Source organism: Vidua chalybeata, chromosome 5, assembly GCF_026979565.1.
Source record: "Vidua chalybeata isolate OUT-0048 chromosome 5, bVidCha1 merged haplotype, whole genome shotgun sequence".
NCBI lineage: Eukaryota > Metazoa > Chordata > Aves > Passeriformes > Viduidae > Vidua > Vidua chalybeata.
In genome coordinates, this window is record NC_071534.1 from 33,021,896 (window position 1) to 33,035,682 (window position 13,787).

The 13,787-nt window shown below is 38.3% G+C and overlaps 1 long non-coding RNA gene across 2 annotated transcripts; it reads right to left on the reverse strand.

Moving 5' to 3' along the window:
* Positions 1 to 3,712: 3,712 nt before the first annotated feature.
* On the reverse strand, positions 3,713 to 10,090 carry LOC128788415 (uncharacterized). 2 transcript variants are annotated; one of them, XR_008431067.1, is made up of 5 exons: positions 10,000 to 10,065; positions 7,920 to 7,984; positions 5,989 to 6,069; positions 5,140 to 5,330; positions 3,713 to 4,502 (listed from the first exon to the last, which is right to left on the reverse strand). It is a non-coding gene; the product is annotated as an uncharacterized LOC128788415 (long non-coding RNA). The 2 variants fall into 2 exon arrangements; XR_008431066.1 differs by lacking the exon at positions 7,920 to 7,984 and having other exon boundaries at positions 10,000 to 10,090.
* Positions 10,091 to 13,787: the final 3,697 nt, after the last annotated feature.

A 13,787-nucleotide genomic window follows, 5' to 3' on the forward strand; every position in this document is an offset into this window, starting at 1 on the left:
GAAAAAGATAATGCTGTAATTTTTTTTGTTTGTTTCATTATTTTGTTCTCTTTTATTATTTTGTATACTTCTATTAAGACTGTTTCTTCTTAATGTCTGGCAAAATGCAACAAAGGTTTTTGCAGTTTTCTCAAGTATCCTCTCCCATAATTGTAATTTAAGTTAATGTTGAGACTATTTAGAAAGCATTTCCCACTCTAATGCCAAAGTAGAGGCTCTTTTAACTTTCTCTAATTAGATCCTCTTCAAAACACAGAAATTAATCTTCCACCTGCCCCTTCTAATTATTAACCCTCTGATATTCAAAAACATGTATTTTCCAGAAGAAATACTTGGTAGGAAATTTCAGCATCTTTTGCTCAGTAGGCTCATCACCAATCTGTGAATCTTGAATACTTTTGCTCCTGGAACTGGTGACCATTGCTGTCAACTTCTTGTGCTATTTCACATTATGCACACATACACAGTGTGGCAGGCTGCAAAGGCAGTAGCATTTGGGGGATTGGTGAAAATCAGTGGCTGATTTTTCTCCCTTTACCACCAACATGGCTGAATATCACAGACACAGAGCAGTCTTGGGCATACATCTTATGTGGAAATAGCAAAAATGGCTGGGAAATCTTTCATCCTACTGCAAAAGCTTAGACTTTCTGATGAAGGAAAGGTCTTTAAAAAACTGAAAAACAAAAAAGATAACATGGTTCTTCAATTGATCTTACAAGTGCAAAATGTGTTCTATGTTTATTCTTGACTCCATGTTTGTGACTTGCTTTTAATATTTGAATAAGACTAGTATCACCCATTTATTGTTGTTTATACTTAGTGATAAAAATGCTCAAACAAAATTCTTTTAGAAGAGTTACTTGTTTTGAAACACCTCTCGGTGCAGGATAGAATGTTGACATTTCCAAAAATGGGTCAGTGGGGTACTTTCAGAAATGTAAAAAATTATTCTTCCTCTTGGAAATGTAGCAGGTATATTGTGTTGTTATTGATTACTTCATACTCTTAGATAATCAGTTTCAAAACTGTTTTCTTCTCAATATACATGGCAGACGCAGTATTAAGGAGCTTTCAACAAACCCAAAGAAGGGTACGGGTGTATAGAAAACCTGAAAACATTTACATCTACATCATCTATATTTTAAATACATTTTCAAAAATCTTTAATAATCTTACAGCAAAAGATACACCACAGTATTATGCTAAATCACTTCCGTTTATTGGAACAATGTTTTCAATGTAAGGCATCAAAATAAAATCACCTGAAAATTGAATTTGGTAGTTACTAAAAGAAAATAAACAGTATGTTTAGATAATAAATGAACAAATTTGTGATAAACTCTAGAGCCAAGTTCATAGATGAATACTGCTTTCAAAGTTACTAAAATATTTTGGTTTTAATCTTGGTTTTTACTTAAATATTACATCTTTTAGCATGTAAGCTATGCTTTTCTCTTATTACTTGATATATTAAAGGTTTTGATTACAAAGAAACAATCACTTGACATTTAACTTTTGATCTGTTGCCATCAAAGTATGCAAAGGAGCTCTATAATGTCATCCTACAATTTAAGAATGGCATTTGTAATAACTTTGAGTGCCACGGCAAAGTGAAATAATAATTCATATTATTATATTTGAATCCTAGGAGAAGAGATTTGTTTTCATTATGGTTTGAGGGTTTTGCACTGCCTTTCTCTTTTAGAGGTTGTGGGATCCATTATTTTGGTGGAGGTAAGGAAATGAGGATTGTAAATGTGTATTAAAAGAATTACTGATGATAAACATTGTAGGTTTTTAGGAAAGCTATGGGTGTATGCGGGTTTTATTTATTTTGTGAGGGTTTTAATCGCGATGATCAAGCCAAGTTTTATCCATAATATTTAATTTCTAGATGATTTGTAGAGGGAAATTGAGATGTAATAAAACTGTCCCATTTGAGGTCATTTGTGCAGTTTCGATAATTTATATAAAGTTTGCTAGCTTATAAAAATTGCTCTTATATAAACTGATCTTACATAACTTTTTTTACTTTTCATAATTTACATACTGAGTGAAAAAATTGGTCCTAACTCCTCCACAGCTTTTGGTACTTTCCCCACTGTTCTTGGGGCTTTTTTTTTTCCTAAGCAATGAACTGATCTTACTTTACTATTATTTTCTGGTAAATCAGTGATTTTACATGCAAATATATATTCTATGTTATCTTCAGTAATAACTTTTCAAGTCACAGTTGTCATTTTCTCGCATATTTCACTCGTGTGAAATGAGCAGAGAAGCAAGCTTCCTACCAGCTTTCTCACAGAGAGAGAAATGCAGTAAGATGACTGCAAAACTTCAATACACATCACAACCATTTTAGCTGCTATTAAATTTGGTTTGTTTCTGAAATGATGTTCTGTTTAGATTCCTTTGTTGAGTGCCAGTGCAGCTAATCTGCTAGTGCATTTTCATCTGCAAACTGAAAAATTGTGGAAAACAGAGGCTGGAAATGTTTGGAAAACCTTTATGCATTTTGAAGCAGGGTACCTAACTCATGGATAGATATAACTTATTCAAGTTCAATGTGTATTCTTCTCAGTAATTTGAAAAATACAGTATTTGGAACTATAATTTATATAAGAAGAGACCACCTTTCAAAAATATTCTGTGTATTTTCTCTGGCAAAAAAAATTTGCTATTAGGTCCTACATACAAATTCTTGTATGGAATTTTACCCTGTTGTTTAAAATTAGAATTAGCTAAATAACAAAATATAAGTGATGGATCACTAAACTACAATCTAAAAAAAAAAATGTTTTTAGATAATTTTTACCTTAAAAAGACAATGTAAATAGAAGTCTAGTTTGGACAGGCATGTCCAAACCCCACTTATGCAATTATCACCTTACTTTTTAATACATTAAAAGGAAATAAAAATGCCAGGGATGCCTATTATGGGCACAGAAATAAATCAATCTTTTTGCCCCTTTGCTTCAGGAGTAGCCTTAGTGTAGAAATGTTATTAAACTCTCTGTACTTAATGGCTACGCAAGAGGCATTTGCCAGAGCACAGGACATACCTTATTTTAATGAGCTGTCTGTAGGGTTACTTCAAGTCAAAGCTTGTAATTTGACTTTGCATAGGTCATAGGTCAAGAAGGTATAACATACCTTCTTCCAGCACAAAGACAAATCCAGTTTCACCTCAGCAGCCTGTGCCTTTAATATGTTTTTTTCCTAACCATCTCTCTCTACTTAGTCAATAGTTCATGTGTCTCCTTTTGGATCCCCTTTCCTTTAAAATATCTCTCTCCAGCAGATAAACTCAATATGTCTTCATGAAAGCATAGGTACAATCTGTGTTCTTTCTAATTTCAGTATTTTTTTTTCCTAAAGATTGATTAATGAAACAACCAAAAAAAAAAGTAACACAGTGACATGGTTTTCCTATTGCTAGGACATCCATAAAAATAATAGATGAGGCAAAATATGAACTCAGCGGCTTGAATGCCTTTCCTACATTAATTGTTTTTATTTGCATTAGTATTTGAGAGGACAGAGCAGATAAATTCAAAGGAAATACAGGGCTGAAACCGACATTAGTCTTGTCTTGTTTTAATATCTGTAGTCATTGTTATTGTGCACAGCTATCTGTGACTCTTCTGAAACAATTCAAATAATCAATTCATCATTTCATTTTGATAATCCTTTTATTAGGAAAGAAAATCTTCATGAAAACCAAAGGGGGCAATAATGTATGTCTACTGGCTGCAGTGCTGCCTGACAATTTCTAACTGTGCATCCCACTGTTGCTTCAGTTGTGCATACTACACAAGGTGGAGGGTGGGCTGGTTCATACACTGAGCTGAGCAGCTCTGCCAGGTGCTGCATTACACCCTGTGTGTTGCATCCTGGGGTTTGGGTTTAGATTAGGGGTTTTTAATATATGTTAGATAGCCAAGTTCTGTAATCCTGTGCACCCCCTGTGTTTTCCCCTCCCCGTGGTGGTTCGCTCCTTGCTGCATGCTATTGGATGCATTCCTGCAGACACTCCCCATCCTGTCCAGAGAGTTTCCTGCCAGTCACCCCGATCCCTCATCCCCATTAACCCAGGGACCCAGGAACTGCCCCAACCCCATCTTGGTTGGTCGCTGTCGTCGCCATGGCGTCACCGCCATGGCAGCCGCCTCTATTGGATGGGAGGCTGTGGGTCCTCTCATCCCGCCCGCATAAAATCCTACACCACCAGAACCCTGGCGCCATTTTCTCCCATGTGAGTGCCGGGAGTGGTCGTGTCTTTCCACCAAACTGCACCGCATGAGCAATAAACTGTTCCTGCCAAGCACGGAGTAAATGGACAAATTCCTTACTTCTTTGCCAGATCCCTTGCACATGGTTACAGTGGCTGGCCAACTCACGCGCCCGGGACAGGGAAGCTGTGTCCGGGAACCTGCGGCAGAAACCTCGGCAGCACATGGAAGCTACGCCACAGCTGGGCTCCCAAGAGTTGCATGCAGCTGGGGAAAACAAAGCAGCGTCACACCCGTGGATGTACCAGCTCAGCTGGTGTGTCATTACTTCACTCTGGTTTGTGGTGGGGACATATCCAGAGCAATAACCAGTACACAGGCATTTTTAGGACCCTGTATCAGTCAGAGAAAGGCTCTGAATCCCCTTCCCTCCTATCAGACACTGTCAACAATGTGCATCTTTATCTCCAGCTATCCATTAAAAATTTAATTTAATAAATACTTTACACTAAAATCACACCAGATTTAGTACTACAAAAATATTTTATATGCTACTCTATTACGAACTGCTACTTTATAGGAAAACAATTTGTATTATATGAAGATTTCTTAAGTATTCACAAACACAATTCTTCTGTTGTCCCATGAATAACAAAGAACATAATTTACAATGTTTCTGCTACACATGTGATTACTGTGTCAAGCATATAGTAAAACTTCAGAAAGCTTTGAAAGCACCATTAATCACAAAGTGCTAGCCCAAATGTTAGCTTAGCTTCTCTTACCAACCCCAGTAAACCAGCTTTATTCAGAAAGGAATGTAGCATCATTTGAAATCTGAGGAGCCATTGACTTAAAACAATGACCATTTTAAAAACAAATTTGAGTTTGAAATATTAGTCACCTTCTTTGTTGAGAATATTTCTTGCTTAAAGTGTAACAGTGGGTATGTACCCCTGAAAAGGAATATGCTTCATTATTACACCAAAATGTTCTTTCTCCTTCCTGAGTTATGATCTTCACAGAGATCCTCCATCAGTTCTTGACTCCCAATAGCAGTGGAACTATTTAATTTTCATCAAAATTTTCCAAGGCCTGAAAAAGCAATAGAATAGGCTTTGTAAATCCTTCAAATAACTTTATTTTCAGGAATACATAAACCTGTGATCTAACATTTTTAAGCCCATGTCTATATATGTGTTTTCCAGAAAAGGTGTTGTTGTACACCTGCTTACAAATGAAAAGTTAACCTTTCATGAAATCAGAAATAGGTTGTAAAAACAAAGGAAAAAACCCAGCCTGAACTAACCTGCAAAACCAACACCTAAACCTAGCAGGTTCATTGTATATCTACATTATTTCAGAGGAGTAAACAAAGGGTGAAGGCATTGACCTGTGCAGTGCCAGCATGAGCAGAGAGACCCCTGAAAAGACCAATGCAGGCTCCCATGCCCCAGAGACACATCTAGTGCATATCACTTCTCCTGGCTGTCCCTGAGCCCTCTGCAGGATTTAAGCAAAGAGCCACACAAGGCCACAACTGTCTGACTTTATCTCTGTTAAAACACTGTAAGAACAGCAAGAATAAGTCAGTGATCCTTTACTTAGCAATGGAGAAAAAAAAATAATGAGTGACTGGGTATGTGTAGTGTCTTCATTCTGTTGGCTGCTGACGCCTTGATAAGAGACCAAATTCAAAAAGGAAGATTTTCTAATATCCTTGTGCCTTTTTCTAACAAAGAAGATGCAATACCTTTCCTAGTGTAAGAATCCAGGCTGCTGCATTCCTGCTGTCAGACTCCATGAAAGAATCATCTGCAAGTCAGCATAGTGGCTGTGAATAGGAAAATGAAAAAACAGCAGTTTCAGAAAAATCTGCAGTTATTCAGTCTGGGTTTAAATGGTGACCTAAACCAAAAAGGCATTATGCAGTATAGGACAGAATAAAGGACTAATTTGACAATTTTAGGGTTTTATATTTAAAACCAAAGCAAATTTAATTCATTTTAGAAATATCCAAGTCACAGCAGCTGCTGTTAGGACCTTGAGGGATGACTTCTACTTTCCCTTCTCATAACATTTATAAACACCCCTTTTATTTTGACAAACAATCCTGCATCATTCTCATTTCCTTTCATTGCATTGATATTGACTGCCATTGATACTAGTTATTCTTTCTAGTACCTTATTTCATGTGGCTAAAATTTGCTGTAATGGAAGGTGGTTAAATGGATTCCCTTCATAGATGGGAAGATTGGAAGATTTTTAGGGCAAGAATTATTCTTTTTCTATCTGAATAGTTCCCAAGTGTAGCTAGCCTTTGTTTTCCTGACCAAAGGCTCATAATCATTGCTGTAATAGAAACACAAAGCCTACATTCCATTGCCAATGCCTGATTTAATGTAGCTAACATGGTGCATAGGGAATTCTAAGTCCCAAGCTGGGACCACGAGAGATGCTATGTTGCTACTGTAATAATTACAACAACAAATTTTATTGTGCAGCCTTCCTCAGCAGTTGTGACCAAAATCTTAGGAAAAAAAGTGTTATGTTTTGTTGACTTTACTACTATGAAATTTAATATAATAATAATTTAGTTCATATTGCTGCTATGACTTATGTTTTACGATTGTAACCCATTCTCTCAACATTACAAAATAAATGCTTACATGTAAAATTGGTAAATGTATTATATTTTACATTTAGCCTCAGAGCACAGTAAACATGTCAAATCTAACAAATCCCAGTGTCTTCCATGTTAAAAAATCATATAACCTAAAAAGTATATTTTATTTTGATGAGTAGTTATGTTCAGGTTTTTAAAAGTAAGTGGTGATAGAAATAATTCCTGAGGAGGCAAGATGACAAACAGGGTTAGAGGAACACCACATCAATCTTAATCACTGCACAGAAAAATTTATTTCATCTGACCTGTATAATACTTATGGAAATAACAGACTCCTTATACTTTAAACTACAGCCACTTATTAATGAATATAAGAAAACTGTGCTTGGATGCATATGTGCATATTGACAATGCAGCCAGCATTTTACACACTGCACTCGAGAGAGGATTTCCATAAGGGCACTGCCCAATAAATACAAACATAGAAGTGATTTGCTGCAGGGGAAAGAGGGGTGAAAGTGAAAGGAGGCACAGTGTGTAGGTTTGAGCCTCCAGCCTGGAAATTCAGGTATCACATCTGTATCCGCAGTCACGTATCCCTCTCATTAGCAGGGAATAAACTGGGCCACATGTCACAGAGGATTAAGTACAGGCCACGGCACAAAAGAGCAGCTGGAAAACAAAAGAAAACAACTTGGTCCCCATTTGCACTAGCAGAAATAGTTTTTTTGGGGTGCTATGCTTAACTGGAGCCTTTGAAAAATATCTGTAGCCACTGGCAACTGGGGTGAAAGTCAGTTTTTCCTGAATTTAGATCTGCTGTGTGGGTACCAGCAGGTCCATGAGGGTGCCAAGCTCTGTCTGGGGAAGGAAGGAGATGTTCAGAGAGGTAGACAGGAGGCTAAAACACCACTACCATCAGTAGCTGGGCTGGAATTCAACATCTGTCTGCTCGTCAAGCAGAGGGTGCCCCAGGTCCTGCACCAAACCCTCACAGGGGACAGGATGGCCACAGCGGCAGTGGGTGCCCATCCCTGCCCCGGTGCTGCCCCACTCACCTCTCCTTGGCCGGCAGCCTGCAGAAGCTGGGGCTTCTGATAAAGGGCTGAAGAACTGGTAATGACTGAAATAATCCAGATACACACACTGAGGGAGGTCAACATTTTTCAGTCAATGTTGCCTTTTAGCAAGAAGGATCATACCTCTATTTTCAGGCATTTTTTTCCCCACATAAATATTGTATATTTTACAAGGATGTTCACATGGAAAAGGTGAAATACTATATACAAATACTATAAAAATGCTAAGTTATCAATTCTAACCATTAACTGACTTATTTTGTGCACACATGGGATGATCCAGTCTTTAGTTACATTTTGATTTGAATGGTTTCTTGTATCACTAGCTAAACAAGTAGCTATGTACTTTTCTCATTTGACTTATCTTCCTATGGCCCATTTAGCACACACCTCATATATATATATATATATATATATATATATATATATATATATAAATGGCTTATTTCACCTTTCTGGAGAACATCTTGACTTAATGTAAGCCTGAGTGTATGGAAAACACCCACATCCCTGATACTGGGCCTCTGGGGAACAAACTAATATAAAAATGTCATAATTCAAGAGAAACTCAATTTTATGATTCCATGATTTGGCCACCCCTTATAATGAATGAATTTTATGTTTCATTCTAGGTTCTTGACTATTGCTTGTATTTTATTCTATGACTAGCTGCTATAAAACACAAATACAGTGTTTCCAGTACCCCTTGTTCAAACTTTTAATTACTAATATTAAACTTGATAAGTTATACAGGACATATACAGGTACTTAAAGCTGTGACTGATTCCTATATTTTCTTTTCTCCAAAATAATATGTTACTAAAATTCTGTAGGGAGAATTTGGAATATTATATTGTGATGGTATATCCAGTTCAGCATGGAAAATCCTCACTAAAAATTTACTGAGAATATTTTTTCTTAATCATAACATAGGTCCCCTGTGGGGAACAACATGCTGATGGGACTGTTGAAGTTGTTATAATTTGTTTTTATCGTTGTTGTTAGATGATTATGACTATAGAAAGTGTGAGACTTGAAGCCGTAGGGAATGTTAAAAATGACAACTAATTTTAACTGTATGCATGACCAATGGCTCTGTCTGTAGGATGGTACACCTAGGAGGATGTTTACTTGTGTAGATAAATAGAAATTTAAAAATAGCTGTTTATTAAGAAACAATAAATCCCTCATGAATAGAATTTATATATAAGTATTTGATTATATTTTTGATGTACCAAAAAACTAAATCTTTAAGCATTGCAAAATCTTTGCTAAAAAGCATGAACAGGTAATTTCTGTGTGTGCTTGCAATCTGCATTGTATAGGGATGAGTGAATTCCTGGTTAGTGTGGTTTACTGTATAACTATAGAGCAGAGCAGAAGTGAGAACAGAGACACAGACCTCACAACAAATTGCAGAATATAGTAATAATTACTTATTTTTTTCATGACACTTGAGTTACTACTTTTAGCTTTTCAAACCTATGTAAAATAGAATGTATTTTCTTACAATATACACATTTTCCAATACAAATTTCTCAAGGCTGACATGTTTCCAGTACTTTTTGGATGACAAGTAGTGGAATGTTGCATCCTGGAGTTTGGGTTTAGATTAGGGGTTTTTAATTTATGTTAAATAGCCAAGTTCTGTAATCCTACACACCCCCTGTGTTTCCCCTCCCCGCGGTTGTTTGCTCCTAACTGCATGCTATTGGAGCTTACCCCAGTCACTCCGGCAGACACTCCCCAACATTACCAGAGAGATCCCCGCCAATCTCCCTGATGCCGCATCCACACTAGCCCTGGGACCCAGGAACCACCCCAGCGCCGTCTTGGTTGGTCGATGTTGCTGGCGTTACCGCCACGGCAGCCGCCCCTATTGGACGGGAGGCCATGGATCCTCTCGCCCTGCCGCTCCATAAAATCCTACCCTGCCAGAACCCAGGCGCCATTTTCTCCCATGCGAGTGCCGGGAGTGGTTGCATCTTTCCATCTAACCGCGCCACGTGACCAATAAACTGTTCCTGCCAAGCACGGAGTAAATGGGCAAATTCCTTACTTCTTTGCCGGATCCCTAGCGCATGGTAACAGCGGCTGGGCAGCCCACGCGCCCGGGACACGGTAGCTGTGTCCGGGAACCTGTGGCAGAAAACCCCATCAGCACGTGGAAGCTACGTCACAGCTGGACTCCCAAGAGCTGCGTGCAGCCGGGGACAACAAAAGCAAACGCCACAGTGGAACAAACAGTAGAGGGGCTGCCTTTAATGGAAAGGACTAAGCAATAGCTATAAGAGCCACAAATTAGATTGACTGCAGGAAAATTACACTCAACAAAATCCAGTGATTGCACTGAAATGATCCTTCACAAGGCTAAATTTAAAACAGATTTTCTAAAACTCAGGAAATAACTACAGAAGGATAAGAACAAGTGCAGGAAAATTATTTCCAGCAACGTGCAATGATGGCACTGAAAAGCAATTAATTGTGACAGTAAATTTTAAAGAACTTTTTTTTACGTTCAATTTGAGATGGAGGGGCTACTGAATATCTCCTATACCATTCAATTTTTGGTTCAAGATATTGTTTGGTGTTTCTGTCATTGCCATAAAAAGGATTAAAGCTTTCCTTCCAAGCCCAAATTTCCATGTATAATCTATTTAGCATTCAGCAATACCTCATTATCATCACAGACTAAATGAAGCAGAATGGTGTAGTAGCTTGGTTTGCATTACTCTACATCATGATTCCTGACCCTAAACTTAATTCAGTTAAATATAGCTGAATTATTACTGTCTTTTGCAAATTGGGTTGATGTCCTTGCCTTTCTTCTTCCAGCACTGATTTCAAGCTATATTGTAAAACATTGTGTGGTGGGTTGACCTCAGGTGGGCACAGGTGCTCACCAAAGCTCCTCTATCCCTCCTCTCCTTAGCTGAGCAGGTGATAAAAATGTAACAAAAGGTTCCTGGGCTGAGAAAAGGACAGGGTGACATCACTCACTAGTTACTACCAGAGGCAAAACAGATTTGACTTGTGGAATGTAGAATAATTTATTACTGAGCAAATGAGAGTAGGATAATGAGAAATAAAACCAAATCTTATAACATGTCCCCCGATTTCCTGCACCCCCTCCCTTCCAGTGGCAGGGGATGAGGAACGGGGTTTCAGTCAGTTCATGTCACATTGTTTCTAATGGACATGGGGAAGCTCCCAGCAGCTTCTCACAGAACCCACCCCTGTAGCCCTCCCTCTACCAAAACAATGTTAATCAATACTTCCCCCATCCCCACAATCTGAAAATTGCAAATACACACAAAATGGATCTCTTTATGCTTTTCAACAACAACAACAAAACAGTGATAAATATGTTACAAGCCTTTCAGAGGAAAAAAGAAACAGAATTTATGTAGCCTATTGTAAATGTTAGAAGTAGATGTTAATTATAGAAATTAAAAATTACTTAGGAATTCCACAAAGAAAAATCTCTGTCACTTTAATCTTTTTTTTTTTGTTTTGTTTTTGTTTCTGCAAAACTATAAAATTCAGAGACTTTAAAGTTACCATTCAGTCCTCAATGCACTACTGCTGCGTGTTGCTTTTCCCACCCCGGTTGGCTCCCGAGAGCGCAGCCTGGGGCCTCGGCTCCTTGTCGGGGTTGGAACGCCGCTAATTCCGGGCGCTTCTGCGGCTGCACCCCGGGATGGGATGGCTGCGCGCTGTCGTTGGCGCGAGGGAAGGAAACAAAGAGGCAGGGAATTGTCCAAACCCGTCCGCATTGTGGCTGGGCGCTTTATTGGTCGCGGAAGCAGCGATGGAGAAGACACGGCCGCTCCCAGCCTCGCTTGGACGAATCTGGCGGCGAGGCTGGGGTGCCACAGAGTGATATAGGGGTGGGACAGGGGAGGATGGGAGCTCTCCACCCAATGAACACAAATGCCGTGGCAGTGACATTTGCCACAACCGCCAATGGGCACCCGATGGGGGCGGACACAGGGGTTCAGGGCCAGTGGGACTGCGAGAATGAGGTGACAAGCATGGAACTGCCGGGGACCGGACGGGGGAGTGGTCACAGGAGTGGCATGGGAGAAGACCCAATGGCAGGCAGCCTGGGGCTAACTTCCGTGGGGGGGATAACACAGGGGATGCACAAGGATACATGGAACTGGTAAGCTAACAAAGATCAGAACCCCAAATCTGAACCCAAAACCCAGGATGCAACAATGCACAATAGTAAAACACTACTGTAAAAAACATGTTAGCATATATTGTGTTCTGAATTTTCAAAGTACCTGATCTTCTCTTTTACTTCACATAGAAAATAATGGAAGCTACTATTAATACAAAAATTAGCTCACAATATAAACTGGTCCTTTTCTATAAGTAAAAATTTAAAAAATCTTTAATTTCTCATACTTTAGTTTCCCCATTTATCTTCAATTCTTTTAATTTAGAGGTTGCTAAACCTGTAAGAGTTGTGTATCTGAACTACCCTTCAGAGAGAAGGGTCCTTGCTTTTTCTTCTCTTTCAGTGCTATTAAAAGAAGGAAATTTCATTCATCCTTCTTAGACTCTGTAAATCCTCCCAGCCAACTGAATATAGCAAAAGCCAGCCTCCATATTTTGTAAAAACAAGATCCCAACAAAGACTCCTTTGCTGGTTCCTTTACTGAATAAAAGTCAAAAAGTAAAATAAGTAACAAAGAACTGAGGGTAATTTTTTCAGATCCCCCCTCACTCTCCTGGTAAGTGGTAGAAAATTGAGAAAGAGCCTGGACGAAAACATTTCATGTTCATAATCACTCTTAAAGGAAGCAGTCTCACTCTTTCACTGAGCTGTTTTAACTTCAAGATCACATATAACTCAGGAGAATAAGGTTTCTTGCACCACTCAATAATTTATTTCCAGATAACTTTTGTAGCCACATCATATTTATCTCCAAAATACTCTTTTTATTAATAAATGGGAAAATTCTCTTTTAATTGTTTTCAGTCTGCTTCCTGTCTACTTAGAAAGAAAAACAACAGAATATAAATTAAATGCATGAAAATACTGATTGTATGAGGGAGATGACATCAATTTTCTCATTTGGTTCATAAAAAAATAATAGAAAGTCAATTATTTGCATAATTCCATAGACAATCTTCACCAGAAAGGCACTGAATCCTTCATCATATGAAAGGAAGCAATGTGTGCTGCTCGTTTTAGCTTTCAAGCCTGTCTACAAGTCAGTAGGCAGATAAGTATTTCAGAATCTGTGATTGACATCTGCCCTTATAGTGTGCCTTCAACAAATTACAGAATATAAAAATAAATCTCCTGTAAAAGTACTGATGATCTCTTCTGGGAGAATTTCAAAGACAGTCTTTTGCTTTTTCTACAAGCAGTGTGTTCAATATCTTTGAAAACCACCACTCAAACTCCTTCAAAACAAGGCTGTGAGAAAAAAAAAAAAAAGAAACAGACTACTTACAACATTTAAAAGGCTCCATTTAATTCAAATGCTGTGGTCTTTTATTACCTAAAAAAGAAGGCAGGTGAATCGAAATAATATTGGATTTTCTAAATGAATGAATGCTTTTACGAAAATCTGTCTTGGGTCCTTAGCCACTGAGTTTCAGGTGCTTATAGTGGCAGAACTCTAGCTTTGCTTTTAGCCAGCAAACAGGAACACAGGATATAAAAAACCTGTTTCTTGCCTATTCACTCTTGTGGGGAACTATCTTCAGAGTAGCTAACTATCTTCTGGTATGGATCAGAAAAGAACTGCTTAACAGTACAGACACTGGACATGTTTCAGGGGACATTCATCTGAATGTCACCCTCATTTCTTGATTCCAAGCAAATGA